Below are 21,814 nucleotides of genomic sequence, written 5' to 3'. Positions count from 1 at the left end.
CGAATACTATAATATCCGTGTATATCCCTTGCTTGGTATATCTCTGCCCGTTGCTGCACACTGGGTGGTATCCTTGCTCGGCTAGATATCCCAACGCTGGCTTGGATGCACTTAACGTTCGTTGCGCTTGCAGCAATGTATTCCTCAGCAACCTGAAACTCCTACCCCCTTCCCCGTGCCGCTGAAATGTTGCTGTCTGTAGCCTTGGTAGCTGTGTACATTCCTTGCACACCTCGGTTTCTCTCTGTCTTGCTTCTGTCACATGGTTCCTGCAGGATACCTGGGATCCCTATCTGCAGCTCCTTGCACTGTGTAGCCCTCTTTAAGTTTCCCGTTCTTCCACCAGCTGGAAAGAAAAGAAAAGAAAAACTCTTAACTGCCCACGTTTCTGAGAATTCTGTGTACACTGTTGCACACTGTGCAGTGCAGTTTATCCATCCACACGGCATAGGGCTCAGATGCGCCCTGTGAACAGTGCTCAACATTGTTCTGCTTCTCCTTGCACCAAAGTGTTGGATTCTGGAGTATGATTTGCACAAAGTGCCCAGCATTTTCTCTCCCCAGCTGGTGAGGTGCTGTCTAGATTGCTGGGAGCTGCTTGGTGCCTTGTACGTCATGCGCTGTGCTGCTGCACACGGCTTTGTGCTTAGCTGGCTTGGCAAGAGTTCTTTGTTCAGCCCTGTGTTATATACTCAGACCCGTTAACCCCAAAGGATAGATTTGTACAACCCAGGGAGAGCTGCTCAGAACACTCAGATAATCTCCAAACATTGCCTAATACCGTGATATGTGTTGCACTGCAGGATACCTGCATATAATGCTTTGCTTTACTTCTCCATATCTCTGAATGTTGGCATAGGGGGCCCTTTTGTACTCTTAGCCCTCCGTATGTCTATGAATACTTATCTTTAAAAGCACCAGCGGATCTGTGCATGTTTGCAGAGAGTAGCTGCCCAACTCCCAGAGCATGGGACATAGCTACCTTTCTGCTTTTGCACACAGCGGGGAACCTCTGTGCAACCCTGAACAAAATTCAAGGGTACTTCTCTGTACCCTGGAGAAGACTGCATGCGATTCTGCATGTGTCTCATTTTTGTACAGTGGCACAGTAGCAGGGCACACATTCCTGCATGTTGTGACTGTTGCCTCTTATGTGGGGTGAGCATGCGTCTTGTTAGAAGGATGGCTACTTATTTAGAGCACGCTCCATATCTGTGTGAATGCTGTGTGCAGATCAGTATTGCACTGAAACCCTTATTGTAGTGCTGGGGAACCCGTGCCAGCCAGCATAGGATGTTGGACATCACTTCCCATTCATCTGGCCAGCGTGATCAGTAGTAGTCAGGGATCAAAATAAGCTGCAGTCCAACAATGTCTGGAGGTCGACAGGTTCCCTACACCTGTCCGTGAGGTCTGGGCAGTGGGCAGGTTTTGCCTTAGGCACAGCGTTTTTCCCAGGTTTAGTGTTTGTGTAATAATGATAATGGTAATAATAATAATTTGTATACAGGCAACCCCCCAATTTTTGTGGGTGTTACGTTCCAAGGGACTACATGGGTCAGTGAAATTGCGTATATTTGAAACAGCATTGGAAAAGCCAGCAAAAACCCTGTTCTGCCCCAGTCCCACCAGGCCACGCTCCTCCCCAGGCCACCCCCCCATCAGCTGCATGACACTTCCCTAGGCCACACCCCCTTTCCCCAGGCTACACCCATCACCAGCCCAGCTTCATATCCCTGGGAAAACCCGTGGTTTAGTGCTTAATTGTATCAAACGGCAATCAGGTTTCCTGCAGATTGCTGTTGGTTCTGATTTGGGGCTAAAGAGCGGGATTTTTGTGGGAAAGGCAAAACCACTTGGATCGGTGCTTTCTAGGCATGGGACAAGCGCCAGCGTGGACGAGCCCTGAGTGTAGGGACTAGCCTTTCGTACAACAGTGGAGTTCACCAGCTTTGCCCTGCTTACTTTTGCCCATGGCCCTGCTCACCTCTGGCAGGTCGCTCAGAAACGAAGGCCTTGAGAAATGGTCCTCGCCCTTGCGGTAGGTCTTCATGTGTTCAGCTGAGGGCCTGAAGGAACCTGCCAAACTGTTCTAAATATTCTTTTTCAACACTGGTAAAGACAGTACAGGAGTCCCATATGCATCCCAGGATAAGGTTTGTTGTCTTCACCTGCACTTCAGGTATATTGTAGTAATTTGCTGTTAAAGGTTGTCTTTTGAGCCCAGGGCATGGTACGAATGGCCTCGGTCCCATATACCTGAAGGAGCGTCTCCACCCCCATCATTCTGCCCAGACACTGAGGTCTAGTGCTGAGGGCCTTCTGGCGGTTCCCTCGCTGCTAGAAGCCAACTTACAGGGAACCAGGCAGAGGGCCTTCTCGGTAGTGGCACCCGCCCTGTGGAACATCCTCCCACCAGATGTCAAAGAGAAAAACAACTAACCCAGACTTTTAAAAGACATCTGAAAGCAGCCCTGTTTAGGGAAGCTTTTAATGTTTAATAGACTATTGTATTTTAATATTCTGTTGGAAGCTGCCCAGAGTGGCTGGGGAAACCCAGCCAGATGGGCGGGGTATAAATAAATAAATAAATTATTATTATAATATTATTATTAAGGCACACAGTGTAACAAACATGATGAATTTAAGGAGGTTGGAGTCTTGTCAGCTCCTTGGGTGGGAGGCGACCTGGGGACTGACTCTTGTCTGCCACTGTGGGCTCTATGGGAAATATGAGATTTAAATATTTTTTTAAATGGAGATTTTTTTTCCAAGCGGCAACTAGGATAGAGATGTGAGCGGCTTCAAGATAAAGTCCCAGAGTTGCTGTGTCAGGGAAGACTCTTGGAAAGCCAGATTTCATTTTTTTAAAACCTACACTTCCAAAAAAAGTAAACTTTGTGGTTTTTTTTAATTGTTAAACTTTTGAAGTTGAAAAATTAAGTAGTTAAAAGCTGGCCATTTCTTTATAATTGTAACTAGTTGTTCGTTCTAATTTTATCTTGTGAACTGCCCTCAGATCTTTTTTTAAAAAAAAATATTAATCCCCATGATTGCTGATTTATGCACAGTCAAGGGTCAGTAACTAGTTTATGCCAGATCTTTATAAAAAAGTTTCAGTGATGGTTGGATAAAAAATAAAAGCATGTGAAGAGCCTAGCATTTTATTTTCAAGACGCCCATACAAATGCATTTGAGTTGCTGTTTTTTTTTTTTTTTTTTGGTAGTAGTAACAGTAATAATTAATAAATAACAGTGGAAGTATATTGTTTTCTAAACAATGCTTATTTGGATATTTGAAAGAATGAGGAGGGCAAGAAAGAGGCCCTGGCAGAGGAAGCCAATCCCAGCCCTGACCTTCATTTTCATTCAAAGATTTCCTGTATGATCATGTAGAATTCCTATGGAATCTAAATATAAGTGTCTTTAAGTGGGGGCAGGGGGCGCGCCTTGTAATCCAGTGTCGGACTGCGGGGATCGGATGTTGGCTGTTTCAGAGTTTGATGCAAAGCCTATTGATATCAGGGAGTGAGAAAACCCTTCTTATGTTGACTTGATGGGGGGTTTCTGTCTCTTTCATGTGAAACAAGACTGTTAGACTTTTGTGTTGTCCGGTCAGTGAATAGGAGGTTAATTTCCTATTGTTCGCGCATAGGGTATAATGGCCTTGCAGAGAACACACGGTGCTTAAACGATTCCCGGTTCCTTCCTTGCAGGTAATGGGAGTTCCAGCTATAAATGGGTCTTTGTCAGGGGAATGAAAAGAATAGTATTAGCTCCAGAAGGTTAAGGGCTCTTGCTTAGGTGCTCAGGTGAGGTGACCTCTCCTCTCTCCCTCTCCTCTGGCCTGTCTGTGTGGTCTCATTTCTGCCCCGTCTCAGAGGAACACCCTCTGATAAGTACTTGGTGATAGGGAAATGAATCCCCACCTCCTTTCCTTCTGGGTCTCAGTAATGCAATAGCTGCCTCTAGAGCACCGGAAATTTAACAGGGTTGTTCCAAAGGCAAGATTGCTTTCCACTTGGTTCTGAGTATCAATGTAAGAAGACGGTTGCAGGATCAGACCAAAGGGTCATCTCATTCGGCTAGCCTTGTGCTCTGTGAATTTGTCTAATCCCCTTTTAAAGCCATTCAGATTGGTGACCCTCGCTACCTCCTGTGGAAGTGAGTTAAACCGAGTACTTGATTTTGTCTTTCCTGATTCTTCCAATATTCAACTTGGTTTGGACAGCTCCAGGTTCTAGGATCAGGGCTGAGGAACGCCTGATTTTATAGATTTTTTCCATGCCCCACTTTCCTTTTTTCAAACAAAGAAGCCCCCAAAGTTGTAGACTTCCTTCATAGGGGAATTGCCCCTTGATCATTCTGGCTGCCCTTTTCCACCTCTAGAAATATCCTTTCTGAGGTGAGCTGACCGGAACAGTACACGGCATTCTAAGTGTGGCTGCACCAAATATTTGCATTATGGCATTGACTGCTTTATTTTCGATCCCTTTCCTAATGCTCCCTAGCGTGACAGTCACCTTTTTCACAGCCAGGGGTGCCGAGGTCACGTGATGTGTCACGTGATGCCGCCTGGCGGTATACATGGAGGGTGATCTCTACAGTGGCTTGTCCCAGTGCCCACCCAGCTGTTGGGCTGCTGGGCTGCAGCTGGGACAAGTGAAACAAAGATCTTCCCTGCTTGTCCCAGCCGCTGCCTGGCTCCTGGGCTGCCAGGTTGGGCGGGGGGTGGCGGTCCCTTTAATATTGGGTGGAGCGCTGCCCCCTGCCCAAAAATACTGGGGTAGCTGAAGCCCTCTCTGCCCCCTATACTGTGCGCCACTGTCCACAGCTGTCACTCACTAGGTTGGCATCTGCGTCAAGTCACTCCCTGCTACCCGAATGTCTTACGCCTGGTCAGTGATCAACAGTTCGGATCCCATGATATCATATGTAAATTTAAGATTGCCCCAATTGCATAACCTGCTTACTTTGAATTATATTTGCAATTTTACTACCCGTTTGCCCAGTTCGGAGAGATCCTTTTGGAGCTCTTCAACAATCCCTTTTTTGTTTTAATGACCCTGAACAACTTGATATCATCGGGAAACTTGGCTGCTTTAGTTCTCACTAACTCTAGATAGTTAGTGCACAACTTAAAAAGCAAGTCTCACTAGCTATCCTTGGGGAAACTCCACTTTCTACATTCCTCCATTGGGAGAACTTTCCATTTATTCCTGTTCTCTGTTTCCTATCTTGTTGCTGATCCATTAGAGGACCTCTGCTCGTATACATGATTGCTAATCTTATTTTGGAGCCCCTTTATCAAAGTTTTTTGAAAGTCTTAAGTATACCCAGTCGACTGGATCACCTCTTATTAACACTTTCAGAGAACCATGAAAGCTTAGTGAGGCAGGACTTATCTTTGCAGAAGCCATGCCAGTTCTGCTTTAGCAAGACTTGTTCTTCTGTATACTTAATTCTTTGGAGGAAGTAACATGCTTTAATGTTCATTAAGTGTATGGTGTGGTATTTGTATGTATTAAATCTGAACATCTGTTATGTGGACCAGTGTTACACAGGTGCAGGGCACAAAAAAAAGTAAAGAACAGTTCTGATGCAGCCATGCAAGCCAACCCTCAGTTCAGCATATTTACTCAGAAGTAAGTCCTATTGAATTCAGTGGAGTTTACTCCCTTTTAACTGTGTCTAAGATTCCCAGAAATCGGTTCAGTGAGGAATATTCTCAGGTAAGTGTTTATTGGATTGTTGCAGCCTCAGTTTATTTTTCTGTCTAGTTGTGAAAAATAGCAAGCAAAAAAAGAGTCAAGGATGGTCCTTTGTGGCTTGTTCTGGCTTTCCGGTAGGCAGAGTAAACACAGGAAACCTACTGCTTTGAACTTCGTCTATATACTCAAAAGACTTGTGTCCTTTGCCACGATAATTAAGGGATCTTTCATCACAAGTGCAGAAAGGTCCCCCCACCTGGTCCTGATGATGGGTGGGTGCTTTGGAGATGAAAGAAGGGTGAGTTTCTGCTGCTGATTATCACTACTGATGAAAGAAGGAAATTGTCTTCCTTGAGTCAGAGCTGCTGATAATGGCTCCAAATTCAAGCTCGGAAATCAAATGACTTGTTTGCTGGCCAAAGATCAGTTTGTGAAATGGGTTTCTCAAGGACCAGCAAACACACAGATTCCTTGAGAAACCTGTGACTTGTTTAACCTCGTTCCCGCTTCTCCTTTCACAAACAGATAATTAAAAGCGAGATTACCCGAGTCCCTTGTCATCTATCTATCCCCCAAACTCTCTTTGCAGTCTTAAGAGGATCCAAGATGTCTCCCATCAGCTCCAGCCAGCATAACCCAATTGTCAAGGACAATGTGAGCCGTGTTAGAAACTCAGATATAAAAAGCTAGGTGAAAAATGGCTCCTTAAACCAACGTTACAGTCGCCAAAACAGAATGTTTAGGTGTCATTTTTGGGCGAGATGGCTCTAAAGTCTTATTTTTCAAATGATGGACTGACTAGTAGGATTGATTATCAGTTAAACTTCTGGCTAGTTCAGATGACAACCCTGAGCTAGGAACTTTGAGGAATTAAAAGAAGAAAAGTCACTTGATCCAGGGACAGTCCACCTAAGTATTTGCCTTTTCTTATTTTTCTTAATTGGACCATTCATAACATAGGGATATTCTTCACAACTGAACAGGGCAGTGGGGTGGGGTGAGTGAAGGCGAGCAACAACAATTCACCATAACATTGTTCATAGCTCAGACTGCACAGAAAGAAGCTTTTTGGTTCCTGGAATTCAAACTGATTGTGCAGATAAACTATACCTGGTAGAATTCTACAGGGTGAGGTATTAGTGTCAAGATCCAAGGATCCCCAGGTATGTACCTCCAGATGGTGGAGACGTCAGGGACCATCCAGGCATCTTCACTTGGTCGTGTGGCCAATAGCCAGGTGCAAAATGTGTCTGAAGAGCCACCATACTGAATATCCTTGTTCTGGCATGACAAGGGATGGAGCTATGAGGATAAGGGCAGGTTTGGTTCTCAGTAGCACCAGAAGCAAAGATCAGCTTTAGTATCCATCCAAAGATTTGTCCCTGAGTATGTCCAGTTACCTCCTCCCATAGAACTGAATGCATACCACATGCTCTCTGCTTTTTGGTTTTCTGAAACTGCTGTGCAAAATTGTCATGTGCAAGTGCAACCCACAAGTCGCTGTTCTGTTTATTGTTCATTATGTACTGCATCATGCCCTGTATAATTGTCCTAGGCATGGATTTCTCAAAGGGATCCTTCAGGGGGGTTCTTATTTAAACAGTGGGGAGGAAATTAGTTAACTTGCTGATGTTTGGGGGGGGGGGAAGTAGTAACATACCAGGTTTCTGTGTTTGCTTTAGCGGCTCAGTGGATTAGACGGAATGTCATTGCACAACGTGGGAAAAGAGCTGCCACAATCTGGACCCCCTCTGCATTTATAGTTACAACATTTGCAGATAAGTGTGCAGGGACGAACTCTGCCTCCTGACTCCATAGTTCCTATCTGCAACAAGACCCATTACGTGCCAGGCCTGAGTGTGTGTTGCTGGATTATTGTTGACAGTGCTAACCAACTGTTGGAGGGCAGGGATTGCGGGTGGATGGATGGAAACCAAGCCTTATGAGGAACAGTTGAAGGAGCTGAATATGTTTAGCTTGGAAAGGAGGAGACTGAGAGCAGATATGATGGTCATCTTCAAATATCTCAAGGGGCTGCCACATGGAAGGTGGAACAAGCTTGTTTTATCCTGCTCTGGAGGGTAGGATTCGAACCAATGGATTCGAGTTACATGAAGGGAGACTCCAACTAAACGTCAGGAATAACTTTCTGATCGTAAGAGCTGTTCAACAGTAGAAGCAAGAGGCATTGTCAAGAGTTCACTCGGGGTAAAAGCAGGGCCAGTGAGGGAGTTACAGGGGCCACATAAAGAGGCCTGGAGGGCCACAATTGCCCCCCAAACATGGGCATAGCCAGGATTTATGTTGGGCAAGGACACCCACCTCTCATCATCCTCTGTCTGGCTCTGTCTAGCATATTCAGAATGAAATGTCTCAACAACAGTTGTCTCAAATTACTTTCTTTTGACCCCAAGTGCTCAGAAAACCTGTCAAAATCTTTCTACAGTTTCTACTTTCAGTTAAATATTTTTTATTTATTTACTTGATTTTTTGGGGAGGGGGCAGCTGCCCCTGGCTCCGCCCATTCCCCCAAGCCTGAGGTTCCTCACTCCTTGGTTAGCCAAAATACAAATCACGCTCAGCCAAGGGTTGTGCTTCGTTCCCCCCCCATTTTGTGGGTGGGGATGAGCAAAGTGTCTGCGGCCGCCTTCGGCACAGTAAACCGTAGTTTGCAGCTACAGAGCCATAGGATGGGCATTCGCTGAGTTCAGCGGTTCCTTGGGCATAAGCAAGGCTGTATCAACGCGTCGTCTGCCCATCGTTGCCTGGCTCAAGCTATGGGTCTCAGGATCCTTCCCCTTTGGCATGGGAGTTTCCCGCCACCCCTCCAAAACCGAGACGAGACGCATTTGGCAATCCTTGTGGCAGCTGTGCAATCAAGGCGGAGGACTGATTGCACTTGTCAGCTGCTACCCTTTAAAAGCCACCTAAGGGGTTGGCGCCTCCTCTCTGAGTTTTGAGCCCTGTCGAAATGAGAGTCGCGCCGGGCATTTTCCCTCCTGGCCGCTCACTTTCACAGAGGCAGGTGAAGTGGTGTCATTATGCAGCACTGACCCCCAGGCCAGCATGGATTCTCCCCAGTGGGGGATCTAGGCCGGAGGAGGCAGGAGAAGGCTGCAATTAATAATGGAGGCCTCCTAGGCTGGCAGTGGGCGGGTAATTACCGTTGTTCTTTTTCTTTCCCTGGCTAATTTCTCCAGCACCCTGGCTTATTAGAGGGAAGGGGAGGAAACGCTCCAACCAGTTCAAAAAGTCCTGGGGGATACGCCGGGACGGGCGTGTGTTCAGAAAGAGCATCTGCTGCCGACATCTGAGGTTACTTTGAACCTGTTGAAATATGTGCTTGCCTGCTTTATTGTTCCTGCCAAGTGTTCAGCGATGGCGATTCCGACTTCTCAGACATGTTAAATAGCACAGCTGCTGGAGGAAAGAACTCACCCCGGGTGACTGCAGAGGTTTTTTAACGCCGGTGTTGCTCTTTTCTGGAAACAGAAGCCCCATTTTAGGCAGTACAGTGGTACCTCGGGTTACAGATGCTTCAGGCTACAGACGCTTCAGGTTACAGACTCCACTAACCCAGAAATAGTACCTTGGGTTAAGAACTTTGCTTCAGTATGAGAACAGGAATCGTGCTCCGGCGGCACGGTGGCAGCGGGAGGCCCCATTAGCTAAAGTGGTGCTTCAGGTTAAGAACAGTTTCAGGTTAAGAACGGACCTCCGGAACGAATTAAGTATGTAACCAGAGGTACCACTGTATTTGTAAACTGGAAATTCAACACATCTGTGGGAAGAAGTGGGGCGCTCAGGGATTTGTGGGCTAGCTCTTCCCTTGTTCGAATCATAGAAGTGGAGGCTTGGGACCCCAGGTGTCATCAAGTTCAGCTCCCTGCGATTCAGGAATCTCAGCTGAAGAATCTCTGACATCCAACCTCCGTTGAAGGAGACGCCCATCACCTTCTGAGATAGTCCGTTCCACTGTCAAACAGCTCTTACTGTCAGAAAGGTCTTCCAATGTTTAGTTGGAATCTCCTTTTTTTGTAATTTGAACCCATTAGTTTAGGTCCATTCTGAAGGAAATCAGCCCTGAGTGCTCACTGGAAGGACAGATCCTGAAGCTGAGGCTCCAATACTTTGGCCACCTCATGGGGAGAGAAGACTCCCTGGAAAAGACCCTGATGTTGGGAAAGATGGATGGCACAAGGAGAAGGGGACGACAGAGGACGAGATGGTTGGACAGTGTTCTCGAAGCTACAAACATGAGTCTGACCAAACTGCGGGAGGCAGTGGAAGACAGGAGTGGCTGGCGTGCTCTGGTCCATGGGGTCATGAAGAGTCAGACACGACTAAACCACTAAACAACAACAAAAGTTTAGGTCTGGAGCAGCAGGAAACAAGCTTGCTCCATCTTCCATTGACATCCTTTTGGACATTTGAAGAGGGCTATCTTACCACCTCTCAGCCTTTTCTTCTCCAGGCTAAACTTATCCACACTCCCTCAAATGTTCCTCCTAAGACTTGGTTTCCAGACCCTTGATCATATTTGCCACCCTCCTCTGTGCACCCTACAGCTTTTCAAAATCCTTCTTAAACTGTGGTGATTAGAACTGGACGCAGTAATCCAGGTGCAGTGGTCTGACCAAGGCAGGATGGAGTGGTCCTGTTGTTTCCCTTGATCTGGATGCTGTGTTTCTGTTGATGCAGCTTAGAATTGCGTTAGCTTGTTTTGCTGCTGCATCACACTGTTGACTCATGTTAAGCTGGTGGTCTACCCAGACCCCTAGATCCTTTACGTTGTCTTTCGTAAATTTGAGGTAAACTGTCTGAAGCAAGGAGCCTCCTTCTCCTTCTCTAGGGGCCGCATACAGTATCTCTATACTGTCAAGAGTTTTGCACAGTGATGCTATATGGGAAAGTTTCCCCCCTTGAAAATTTTCCTGTTCCGTAAGTTCGTTAGTAACGATGAATGGACGGGTGTCAATTGCAAAAAAGGAAAGTACTGGGGAAGCATGTCTGTTTTTGAAGTTTCCAGCTTTGTTTACTAAATCACAGTAAAATAAGCATATTAAATTGAATCACTCTCCCTAGAGTATCAGAAGATTTCATACTGGAAACTGAAGAAGAGAAGAAAATCTCAGAGCAAATTCTCCCAGTAGGGAAATTTGTGAAGGAAAAGGTTCCAGAAAATGCCTCATATGTCATTCCACCTGTTTTTCCTGAGTTGCTTCCCATGGAAGGCATGTGTAGGTTATAGGTGGGTGCCTACCTGTATCTTCAGGTTGTATGTAGCTGACCCAGGTGTCTCTGTATGCCCCAATAGCATACCGCCCAACATTTCTCCATTGAAAATAGGGACGTCCCATTCCATAATGATAATTTTACTATTTATACTCCACACATCTTACTGGGTTGCCCCAGCTATGCCGGGCGGCTTCCAACATATATAAAAACATAATAAAACATTAAACATTTTAAAAAACCTTCCCTATACAGGATTGCCTTCAGACGACTCTGGGATCGGATAACTCCACACCCTCCAACATTTCTCCAATAGGTACGTCCTAAGGAAAGTGGGACATTCCGGGTTCAAATCAGACACCGGGATGGCTTCTCTAAATCAGGGATGTCCCTGGAAAATAGAGACACTTGGAGGATCTGCAATAGCTTATTTGCAACCTTCATCCCTTCCTGTCTCCCTTAGGTCCTCCAATATACCCAGAACCTCTCCCCTCTCAAAGTTCAGGGTGTCCCACCTTCCCCAGCACTGACCTACACAGCTGAGGGCCTGCCCTGCTCCAATCCCCATATAAGTTCACATGTTTGGGTTCTGTAGCTGCTGCTGCTGGCAAACCGTAGAGCACCCGAGGAGGCGAGTTTGGCTGCAGGTGGACCAGCTAATGCTCCAGGAACTGCGGACAAAGGCAGGAACCTAAGGAAACAATCCACTGGGTTAGTTAAACCAATTCCAGCCTAAATATAGACCTGAAATTTGACTGCAGCTAGCGTTGTTGGAAAGTTAAGAGTGAGACGAAGTGTGTGTTTGCAGAAGCTGCTTTTGGGAGCCGCTGCCTTTGTTAAGTGACGGCAGCGGTTTCCTAGTTCGAAACCACATGCAGCAAAGTGTCGCAGTGTGTACTGCTCCTCTTCAGGCTTAGAATCATAGACTGTAGAGTTGGAAGGGACCACAAGGATCATCTAGTCCAACCCCCTGCAATGCAGGGATCTTTTGCCCAACATGCAGCTCGAACCCACGACTCTTGAGATGAAGAGTCTCATGTTCTACCAACTGATCTATCTCAGCTTGGTTTCTAGTCACTTGTGCTGTTTCCCAGAATACTTCATTCCATCCCCTTCCTTGGTCTTCTGCTTCTCCCCCAAACAGCATGCTTAGTCCTAATGGGGTTAGTTTTGGGGTTGCAGAATCTTACACGGGTCTACTCAGAAGAAACGGCCAATTGAGTTCCTTTGGTGAATATGGAAACGCAGTGTAGCTGAATGTTGAAAAATATAAGACAACAAACAAAGAAGCCAGCACAGGTGGTCCTCCCAACCATGGTTTACCAGCTGGCTTCTGGAATCTGATTTTGCATTTGTTGTACATGCATTCCTAAACCATGGTTAATGGCAACAGGAGAAGTGATGGGGGAATTTGTTTCAGGGAGGGCAGCAGGGATCTTCAACTCTAAACCATGGTTTACAGCAGGGTTGGGGAACCTCTAGCCCAAGCATAGGCAAACTCCGCCCTCCAGATGTTTGGGACTACAATTCCCATTATCCCTAACCACTGGTCCTGTTGGCTAGGGATGATGGGAATTGTAGTCCTAAACATCTGGAAGGCCAGAGTTTGCCTATGCCTGCTTTAGCCAATGGACCCAATTTGTCTTGATAGGCCTCCCCATTTGGCCCACCAGACTGTCTCCTGCAAGCCATGCCCACCTGCCCTATGCCTGATGATGTCAAATTTGCCATGAGGTATGGGGAAGGTAAAGGTGTGTCTTGGCCAAAGGGAGCTTTGTGGGCACTGTTAACTGGCAAAGCTCCTTCCACAACACTTTGGGCTGGGTGTTCATCAGTATGCGGATGATACCCAGCTCTACCTCTCTTTCAAATCAGAACCAGTGAAGGCGGTGAAAGTCCTGTGTGAGTGCCTGGAGGCGGTTGGAGGTTGGATGGCGGCTAACAGATTGAGGTTGAATCCTGACAAGACAGAAGTACTGTTCTTGGGGGACAGGAGGCGGGCAGGTGTGGAGGATTCCCTGGTCCTGAATGGGGTAACTGTGCCCCTGAAGGACCAGGTGCGCAGCCTGGGAGTCATTTTGGACTCGCAGCTGTCCATGGAGGCACAGGTCAAATCTGTGTCCAGGGTAGCTGTTTACCAGCTCCATCTGGTACGCAGGCTGAGACCCTACCTGCCCACAGACTGCCTCGCCAGAGTGGTGCATGCTCTGGTTATCTCCCGCTTGGACTACTGCAATGCCCTCTACATGGGGCTACCTTTGAAGGTGACCCGGAAACTACAACTAATCCAGAATGCGGCAGCTAGACTGGTGACTGGGAGCGGCCGCCGGGACCACATAACACCGGTCTTAAAAGACCTACATTGGCTCCCAGTACGTTTCCGAGCACAATTCAAAGTATTGGTGCTGACCTTTAAAGCCCTAAACGGCCTCGGTCCTGTATACCTGAAGGAGCGTCTCCACCCCCATGGGAAAGCGTCTCCGCCCCCATGGTGGGAAAGGCAGAGGGCCTTCTCGGTAGTGGCGCCCTCCCTGTGGAACGCCCTCCCACCAGATGTCAAAGAGAACAACAACTACCAGACTTTTAGAAGACATCTGAAGGCAGCCCTGTTCAGAGAAGCTTTTAATGTTTGATGTTTTGGGGTTTTTTAATACCCTTTTTTTTGGAAGCCGCCCAGAGTGGCTGGGGAAGCCTAGCCAGATGGGCGGGGTACAAATAATAAATTATTATTATTATTATTATTATTCCCGTGTTCCTGACAACTAGCTGACTGTTGTGGTCTTTGGAAGCACTGTGCGTTCACAGGTGTCAATCACATCTGTGCATTGAGAGGTGTCGATCATCATTATGCCGGACCATTGACTGATGGGTAGCATCATCAGATTTGATGCACTGGCTCAAAAGATTTTCCCATCCCTGGCTAATTGGGAACCAGCATTACATCTGGATTGAGGCTTTTGGTGCCAAGATCTGGTTTCTGTTGAAATGGAATCGTTTTTGTAGGACTACAATGTACGTTTGCATCTCTAGTAACTGTGCACATTAAGGCCGCAAGCAGTATTCACTGACCTGTGCGTAAGCCGCATCGAAATCCTTGTGGAGTTTACTTCTGAGTTGGCATGTATAAGATTGTACTGAAAACCAGCATAACATTATTCATATTTCACCATTGTTATTCCAAGGCAATAGTCTTCTTTCCCTCAAACAGATTTCTCTGTACAAAAGCACATTTTTTTTTGGCCTCGCAATCTCCCCTTCCTTCCTTGAATCCAATCCAGCCTGGAAACGAATTGTGCTTTAAAACCAGGCTTTTTATCAGCGTTCCTGGGTTTTAGCAAATGTGTCTCTGTATTTCCATATGCCAGTATCTGTCCAGAATTGATTAAACTGAAGACCAGACGGGCAGGAGGGGAAATGATCAATTTTCATTTAGCTCTTAGTGCATCTTCTGCTAACACTGTTTGGAGGGTTTTCTATGCCGCTCTGTGGATACGATGCTGTGAAAACCACATTGAACAAAATGTGGAACGTGATATCTCTATTGAGGTTCAGCATTGACTAATGGCAAGTGTGTAAGCTGTGAAACGCAAAGCCTTCATTCGAGCATTCAAAGGATTTTGCAGGGCTGGGTTTCCAGCTCTACTGCAACACTCAAATGTGTCAGGAGGCATTCCACGTTGCCATTAAGGGAACAGGAAGATCTCCACGAACTGACAGAGGTTGAATATTGATTGCTGCCCGGCTTTCAGTTTTCACCTGGGCTGCTTAAATGTACAATAGAGCATGATCTTTAGCCCACCTTGTCTTCACAGGCCCATGTTGTGGTCACCTTAGGCTATTTTCTTTAGCATTCTGCTACTCAAACTTTCGAGTTACCGTTGTTTTGTGCTCCTTGCTTTCCTGAGCACTTCGAAGTTTGCGGGGAACCTTTTACACGTTCAGCTGTGCGTCCGTACTTGGCAGGATTCACAAAACAGATTGTTGTGATTTTGACAGCCCTTTTGGTTGGAGTTTCCTTGCTGCCTGGGTCAGTGAACTTGCTGTAAGGATCATGTCTGACTGAAGGACTCTAGAGTGGCCACTCAAAGAGGGTGAAGATTCGCATAAAATGTGAACATGCTAATTTGCATGTTGTTGGCATTCGTCAACAATGGAGGAGTGTGCCTCTGAGGGTGATGTCAAACCGTTGGAGAGTTACAGTGCCTGCTGTGGCTGTAGAGACCGATATGGATGGGAGAGACATGTTTTGTTGCATCTGGGGCAGATGAAGGCGTCCGGTTGTGCTGCTGCAGATGCACCATGGCACTTCTTCTCTTTGCACTCCCCCCAGCAGCCATTTCTTCATGTCATGGTTGCAGCCTTCCAGTCTTCATGACACGTTTGCAGACATCTTTGCAGCACAGAGATGATCTGCCAATGGGCCTGGTAAAGGTAAAGGTAAAGGGACCCCTGACCATTAGGTCCAGTCGTGACCGACTCTGGGGTTGCGGCGCTCATCTTGCTTTATTGGCTGAGGGGGCCGGCGTACAGCTTCCGGGTCATGTGGCCAGCATGACTAAGCCACTTCTGGCGAACCAGAGCAGCGCACGGAAACGCCGTTTACCTTCCCGCCGGAGCGGTACCTATTTATCTACTTTCACTTGACGTGCTTTCGAACTGCTAGGTTGGCAGGAGCTGGGACCGAGCAACGGGAGCTCACCCCATCACGGGGATTCGAACTGCCGACCTTCTGATCGGCAAGTCCTAGGCTCTGTGGTTTAACCCACTGTGCCAAATGGGCCTGGTACCTGAAGCCAATTTTCATAATGTTTATTACAGGCAACTCCCCATTTATGCGGGGTTGCGTTCTGAGGCACCTCAAGTTTAAGTGAAATTGCGTATATTGGGGACACCGTTGAAAAAGCCTGCAAACACCCTTCAAACCTACTTTGCTCAAACTCCCAACTCTCCACAGGCTTCAAAGGGTTGGAGCAAGGGCTCTTGGGATTGCACTTGCAAAGGCTTGTGGGATTGCTAGGTACTGTTTCTGCACCATTTTTGTGCTCTTTCAGGGCTGTTTTTGCTCCCTTTCGTGTGACTTCACGGATTCGCGGTTCAGTTGTGGTGCCATCGGGGCAGGAGTTTGCGACAGACGTCCAGGGCTGCAGTTATCAGAATGAGAAAACCAAACAGGGCTGGCTTACCATATTTTGAAATGAGCGAAGTACAGTAATATAAATTATCATCTAGCAAGTCCCCTACCCCATAAGACCTTTCAACCCAGAGTCTATAATTACCTAAGTGCACTGCTTCCTATGGTCCTTTATCTTTAAACTGGATTTGGACCAGACAGTCCTTTGGGTAGAGAACTATTTCAAACAAAGGACTCTCTTCTGACAGCCTTTCAAATAGAGGACTGTCCTCTTTAAAGGAGGACACATGGCCACCCTTAATAGCTCACCAAAGTCAGCTTTGTGTTACTAGGCTTCCTTACTGGTTGGGCTGGATTCTGTGTGTTTAGTTCCCTCTTTAAGAGAAAGCTTTGTGAAAATGTACAGGCTAAATTCATGCATGGCCCGGGTTCAGCGCCTTGATGTGGGTCTGGGTCCTGGCGGAAAAGGAAGATTGCTGTGCCTGGCATTCCTTCAGCAAGATTTCGGCACGGTCTCTCTTGCCTGTATGACTGAATAGCAATGAAATCCATTGCGCTCTTGTTCTTTTGTGGGTTTTTCTAAGGAGAAGCAATTTATAATACATCCAGGATCTCTGCAATCTGTCGGGAGAACCGTTTCCTACAGCAATTTACCTACAAGATAAAGTAAAAACCATGCATTATTGATACCCATGTTCTGCATATTGCAGATATTTCTCCCAATGTTGTTAATTTTTTATCTGCAGCTCCGAAGGAGCACGGGGGGGGGGGGGGAGATGAATGTAGGAGGAGAGGGTGGGATATAAGTCAGTGTATGTATTTTGCATAATTTTACTATGATGGATATGTGGCTTTTAATTAGATTTTAATGGCTAGTCTTTTGCATTGGGGAAACATTGTCCCTGCTCTTTTTTATATATATATATAAAACAACAAACAAATAAATAAATGTGGATAGGATTTTCGTGCTTGCGGATTGAACTGGTCGAAGTTCTCTACACCTCTGAAATGCTTTAACCTGTGACCTCAAATAATGATATAGTTTAGGTCATTGAACCCTGGTGGTAAGCCATAGTGCGGGGGTCCACAATTTATGGCTGGGTTTGATAGCTGAGTGTTAGTTTCTGCTAGCCAGCTTTGAAGTTAAGTCCCATCCCGTTGGGGAACAATAGGTCTATTCAGGTGTTGATGCTGTGTTAACTAAACACAGGAGGGAATGAGGGCTGCATGGATGAGCTCTGCTTGCCTTTCATCTTTTTTCATTACCCTCTGTGGATAGGGAGCATCCTGTGTTTCTAGAGGTTACCTTTGACTTTTGGAACCCTAATTTTTTAGCACCCCTATTTGCATGGATTTGCATTCAGAAGGGAAGGGAGAAATCTTGGCTGCACTGCCAACTCTTTCATTCCAAGATAGCGGTCTTGTGTATGCTTGCTTGGGGAGTGCGTTTTATTGAACTCAGTGGCACTTACTTCTGAGTAGACATGCATAGATTCAGCTTTTTTTAAATGAAGGCTTTAGCGTATAATCAGAAACACAAACCGTCTTACAAAGAGGCACCGCCATTTAAACTGGTAGCCTAAAGTGAGAACCCTATCAAAGAAAAGGAAAGAAATGGATAGCCTTTGTTTAATTTATCGTCTCCCTCTTAATATTTATTTGCATTAAATCGCTTACGGTTGCTCTTGTTATAAACATTGCTATTCCAGTTTTAATCTGGGTGCTGCTTCCCCATGCAATTGTGCCCAAATGCGTAGTAATTCAAGAACAATAATACAAATCAGATCTTCATTATAATAAGCTGTCCTCATCAGTGCGTTGCCCTCCAGATGCTCTGGACTACAGTTCCCAACAACCCCAGCTGGCACACCTGAACTCCCTGGGCTTAATGGGAGCTGTAGTCCAAAACATCTGGACTTGCCCCAGACCTGGTTTCAAGCTGAAATCCCTGATCCGATCGCTGCAGTGAACTAGCATAGATAAAGTATCTGAACAAGCATTCTTCTGCGTGACTGGCTCCACTTTCTCTGTCCCCACAGCTTTTGGGTTTGTGCTAATCATCATAAACAGAGCTAAAACTTAAAGGCCTTGTTATCACCCTACTCACCGGAGTAAAAAGGTAAAGGGACCCCTGACCATTAGGTTCAGTCGTGACAGACTCTGGGGTTGTGGCGTTCATCTCGCTTTATTGGCCAAGAGAGCCAGCGTACAGCTTCCGGGTCATGTGGCCAGCATGACTAAGCCGCTTCTGGCGAACCAGAGCAGCACACGGAAACGCCGTTTACCTTCTCGCCGGAGTGGTACCTATTTATCTACTTGCACTTTGATGTGCTTTCGAACTGCTAGGTGGGCAGGAGCAGGGACCGAGCAACCGGAGCTCACCCTGTCATGGGGATTCGAACCGCTGATCTTCTGATCGGCAAGTCCTAGGCTCTGTGGTTTAACCCACAGCGCCACCCGCGTCCCTACCAGAGTAGGAACGGACTATCTCTGTAATCATCCAAAGCCTGCCTTTAGGTTCCACATAGTTTCAGGGTCCAGAGCAAAACAGGGCGGGAGAGAGTTTTATAGGGTAAAGGTTACCAAGATGACCTTCTGGACTGGCCCCTTCCACCAAATAAAAGGTTATTCTAGCTCAGGCTAGCACAACAAAGTCAACCAGACATGCTCTGGGCACTTGAGGGGCTTATCAATCTCTTGGCTTTGCTTCCTTCTTGGGACTGTAAACAGGCTCTTTGTCTGCAATAAATGGCTGGTGGTTCATGAATTGAGGTGTGTGGCACGGAGGAGCCAGTGGGGTGTAGTGGTTAGAGTGTCAGAATAGGACTTTGGGGACTAGGGTTCAAATGTTCACACAGTCATGAAGTTTCTTGAGTGAATTTGGGACTGTTACTGGCTTTCAGCCTAACCTATCTCACAGCACTGGGTAGGGACAGACACCAACTCTCAGTCTAGCCCACCTCACAGGGTGGTTGTTTAGGTAATGGGGAGATGGGTAGAGCCTGGCGCTGCTTGGGAGGAAAGGTGGGATATAAATAAATAAATAAATCACAGAACGTTGGAAGGGACCCTGAGGGTCATCTAGTCCAACCCCCTGCAATGCAGCTGTCCCATGCAGGGATCAAACCTGCGACCTTGGTGTTATCAGCACCACGTTCTAACCAGCTGAGCTATCTCCATTCTTCTTCTTAGTAATGTTTTTGTGCAGTTTGCTGTATCTGCCATAAAAGGCTTCGATGATGCACCAGCTAGGAAACTAGACCAGGCATAGGCAAACTCGGCCCTCCAGATGTTTTGGGACTACAACTCCCATCATCCCTAGCTAATAGGACCAGTGGTCAGGGATGATGGGAGTTGTAGTCCAAAAACATCTGGAGGGCCGAGTTTGCCTGTGCCTGAGCTAGACAATACTTCGTTATTGCTCTTAAACAAAAACTTTATCTCTCTTAAACAAGGAAACTCCTGATGGCACCTAGATACAGCTAAGTTCAGTGTCGCCTGTTGACAAAACTTAGCCACACAAAATCATTGATTTTCTTTTTGGGGTGGGCGTGTCAATGTAACAACCAATGCTGCTCATCCCCACTGTCAACCCCCCCCCCGACCTCTGTTAAACTCACTTTGCATGGGAGAAATTCTGCCAGGGTGGCACTTGCTCCCCACCAAGAGAACATTATGTGGAGAGTCTTCTCCAACTTTAACATTCCTAAACTTGACTGGCCCATGTAATGGTATGCTCTTCCTGCACTGGTCCAAAAGGCTTCTTGTGGTCAGTATTGGTGCAACCTGATGCCATAAATGCAGTGGTGTAATAAGGGGCACAGGGGTTGATTGCCCCAGGCACAAAATTGTTAAGGGCGCAAAACACCCGGTGCTGCCTCAATACAGTTGTGCGCTTCCATTGTCGGGCTCCTTTGAAAACAGCTTCTCCATGCGAACCAAGAAATGACTCCTCCATGCAACGGTACGACTCTTCTCATCTCTGTGGTTGCAATTTCCTGGGCCGTGCAGACACCATTAGGCAGTTGAATGTACATGCGTACTCCATCCATTTCCCTCCCACCCACCCTCCGTATTGCCCCGGGCACTGGCAACCCATGCTACTCCACTGCATAAATGTATGGAAACAGTTTGCAAAGGACCACTGTGTTGATGGTGATGACCAGGAATGCCAGGCCTCCTGTGATAGTTACTTGCTTTCCCCTCCCACATCAATAAAGGCTTCTTTCTATAGCAGTGGATGGAATTACCTTAGTTTTAAACTAGCTCCATAATAAAACAGAGAATCATCTGGATTTGGCTTGCGTCGCTTTTGATTTTCTACCAGTGAAATTGGCAACGAAGGCCAGCCCACAGATTGTCTGTATTCCGTAGTGGTCCTCATTTGTGTGTTTTTGTGCCAGCCATATGTCTCATTCCGGCTGGCTGTTCCAATATAATTTTCATACTTTTTTTTTTTTTTTTTGCATTGGATAAAGATCATGGTAATTATGACTAACAATATGTGACTGGTAAACAATGACATGTTGTAATGTTGTAATGCCGAGTGGAGGGGCTTAAAATAAGATGATTTTAAATTAGCGATTGAAGAGTTTGTTCGCACAGAACATTTAGCGAAAGTGCATCTTTTGCTGTTTGCTTTCTTGTTGGATGTTCTCTCTTAGATCAGGGATGGAGGAATTTTGGTCCATCAGATGCTGCTGGACTCTTAGCTTCCATCAGCCCCAGCCAGCTTGGCAATGGTCAAGGATGATAGGAGTTGTAGTCTAGCAACCATCTGGAGGACCACAGGTTCCTTATCCTTGTTTTAGCAATGGCTATGCACATTCTGGAATGAATAGTAGTGGATAAGTCATTGCTCAAGCACAGATATGGAAAAAAAGTGGCTTAGTCACTTTATGGATAGACTTTGTAGACTCTTTGTAGAGTTTGACCGTTTTCTACACCCAAGTAGCATTTTATGAAACACAACATTTTAAAATTAACAGTAGAGCCAGCCACAAGAACGAAGAAAGTTTATTTGCAAAGTGTTGAAGCATTATGAGCATATAGATGGTTTGGAGCAGTCTCAGATTTGATGTGAGCGAAGGTATCATGAGAAAACAAGACGCCTGTTTTTGAAAGCATGAGTTGTAGGCAGGTTCAGCAGAAACATGCTGGATTTCTTCTTCTTCTTTAAATGGCTGTCACAAGTATTCAGGGCTTTGACTGACACTGTTCCCCCATTAAACAAACAAATGTTGCTCCAACCCTTCCTGGCCTGCTGTTCCTAGCCCATCTCTTTACTATATCACTCCCTTACTTAGCAGTAGTCCCTTCAGTGAAATCTGGACCGTCTTCATATCTGGGTGTCTGAGGGACAAACTCAACCGTGCAGTCGACACAGGGCTGCTTCCCAAAGCAGTCATATGCCATCACCTGTCACGTCGCTGTCAGGCAAGGAATGCCCAGAGTGAGGAATTAACTATTTATACGCTTACAAGTTAGGAAAAGGCATGTCCCTCAGTCCCACGCCTCTCAGCTGCTCCTAGGTGTGTACCCAATGAGGCAGTTGCAGCAACAGAGAGGTCCCACTGCCGACCTCAGTTGATGCATCTTCCCCACCCAAGCTGTACACAAGCAGGCAAAGACTACGCCTGCATGTTACCTGCTTCTGCTCCTCTCTCTTCATTCCTCTACTGGTCCTGGGAGACAGCAGAGGAGGAGAGCTAGTGGCAGGAGAAGAAGGTGTGGAAAC

General features: G+C 46.5%; 1 protein-coding gene and 1 long non-coding RNA gene across 3 annotated transcripts in view; one reads left to right on the top strand and one right to left on the bottom strand.

Annotated features, from left to right (window-relative positions):
- The window catches only part of KIF26A (kinesin family member 26A), a 156,315-nt gene that overhangs the window by 11,948 nt on the left and 122,553 nt on the right, over positions 1-21,814 (top strand). The window lies entirely within an intron of this gene.
- LOC308470514 overlaps positions 1-21,814 on the bottom strand; it is a 114,653-nt gene that overhangs the window by 74,497 nt on the left and 18,342 nt on the right. The gene's annotated exons all lie outside the window — the stretch shown is intronic.

Source organism: Podarcis pityusensis (genome assembly GCF_964106645.2).
Source record: "Podarcis pityusensis genome assembly, chromosome: 1".
Taxonomy (NCBI): domain Eukaryota; kingdom Metazoa; phylum Chordata; class Lepidosauria; order Squamata; family Lacertidae; genus Podarcis; species Podarcis pityusensis.
This window is presented reverse-complemented; position numbering and strand designations above follow the sequence as displayed.